Here is a 2,257-nt window from a genome sequence, read left to right as displayed (position 1 = left end):
GAAATAGACACGATATAATACCAGCACGCGTGACTGTTAAAGCTACGTGAGTGATATTACAGGTCGCTGATCACACGCCCTTCCCTGTTCACTGTTAAAGCGCCCAGGGGCCGGAGACGTTAGGTGACTATTAAAGCTACCTATCGTTTCCGACACTATGGTATAGACTCACGTGACTATTAAAGCTACGTGAGTTATACCCCGTACAACCGAGATTCAGTTACTGTTGAAGCCCTGAATCTTTCTTACCTGTGTCTCTCACTTGTGTCGTTGTGCTGGATTCCCACCTTGATTTTACACCGATCAGGAGAAGCTAGTTTGTGTTGAACTCTATCAAAGCGGTAGTTATACCTATGAGCCCTCGCTATTATACCTGTTTTGCTTTTATTTTAATAAAACACTTTTTTTTTTCAATTTATTCGCTCGTTTAGTTTTTTTTATTTTATTCATTAAATTTATTAATATTCATTTTATTATCAAATAAATAGCTAAATATAAATTTAGTTTTATTTTATTTTTTTTTTTTAAATTAAGTACTCTTTACTCTACTTTAAGTCTTTACAATTTATCAAAAAGAGTTTTAAATTTTTTTAAATTTATGTAATAACACATTTACTAATGTAATCCGTTTATCTTACTTGAAAATAATTTTTACATATAAAATTACAATTTATACGTACTCGCAATTTATCAATAAGAGTTTTAAATTTTATATATTAACACATTTACTAGTTTAATCAGTTTGTCTTTCTTAAAACAATCTTTTCGTGCAAAATTTTAATTTATGCGTACTCACAATTTATCAACAAGAGTTTTAAAAATTCAATTTCGATTGTTACAACTCTACTGGTTCAAATAATTTAATTTTTAATTTTTAAATAATTCTTTTGTTTATAGATACGATTTTACACTATTTCTGAGACTATTTAATTGTTTTTGATAATATCACCGCCGTCTTAGTTAAATAAATTCCGCTGCTGCTAACGCCAGGAGTTTTCCTTTTCACGACCGCACATAACCAGACAAGAGACCTTCTTCCAAGTGTACGCAACTTTTATACCGTCAACGATCAACGGTGCCAGCTGTCGGTACGTTAAAGTTCAACGACCGTTGATCGAAGCTCGTGAACTGATCCCTCTGCAATGCACCAGCGAAAGTCTAGCTTTAGGGCGAATTCTACTTTTCCCTCTCATGTGGAAGCTGGAACTTGTTTTTTTCTTTAAGCTTCGCCCTAGTTCTACACCTTTTCCACAAAAGCTTTCTTCGTTTGACAGCTCGTGTTGTTTTGTTTTGATTTTGTTCTATTTTTTTTTTACAACGTGTTGTGCCGGTGAACGTGTGTATTTAATTCTATTAATTAGAAAATTATTTTAAAATTATTTTATTTTCCAATAAAGTTCCAGCAAAATAGAACACCCAACGATAGCTCAAGATATGTGTCTTATGTTATGGTTTTATTCAAAAATTGTTCACGCACTAATCAAGGATTTCCATACAATTTTAAGATTTGTCAAATTCAAAGTCACGTTGTTGGTGGCAGAGGATTGGGGTGAGTTGGTTTAACTTAATGTTTTTGTAAGTATTTAACAATTTTTTATTACAGGAACCTTCGAGTGAGTGTTACTTGTTGTGTGTTAGGTGGTCGTGTTGTGTTTAGTAGACAGCTATACCCACGACGTTGTAACGATCAAATTTTTGGTTGACAAAATTTTGGCCGTTACAAAACTTATAATTAATGTTGACTATCAATTAATTTTTATGAACTTATATTTAAATAATTAATAAAATATAACTACAGCTAATTGCACATTAAATCATAAATCAAAATAATAAAAATAAAAAATATATTGTAAATTGCTTTAAAAATCATTTTCTTCAACAAAACATTACTAATCGATTTATTTAAATATTAACAGTTAATTAATCAATTTTTCTCTATTAAATTATTTGCAGATTCTAATGATTCGCTCATCAATAATTCACGTAATTAAGATAACTTGTCACTTAATTTTGTTAATATATATATATATATATAATCATATATATAATGATATATATATAATCAATCACAAATTTATTAAACTTTTAATCCTGCATTATTGAAGTTACAAAATCCGAGAGCATGTTACTGGAAATCACTTTTACCTCGTTCGTAAAACATCTTTCCGTCTTATCTATTTGAACTTGCTATTACTAAGAAAGGATTCCTGTACCTTAATTCGGCATTCATTACATCGAATAAAACCTGGATCTGGAC

This window comes from Teleopsis dalmanni, chromosome 1 (assembly GCF_002237135.1).
Source record: "Teleopsis dalmanni isolate 2A chromosome 1, ASM223713v2, whole genome shotgun sequence".
NCBI lineage: Eukaryota > Metazoa > Arthropoda > Insecta > Diptera > Diopsidae > Teleopsis > Teleopsis dalmanni.
This window is presented reverse-complemented; position numbering follows the sequence as displayed.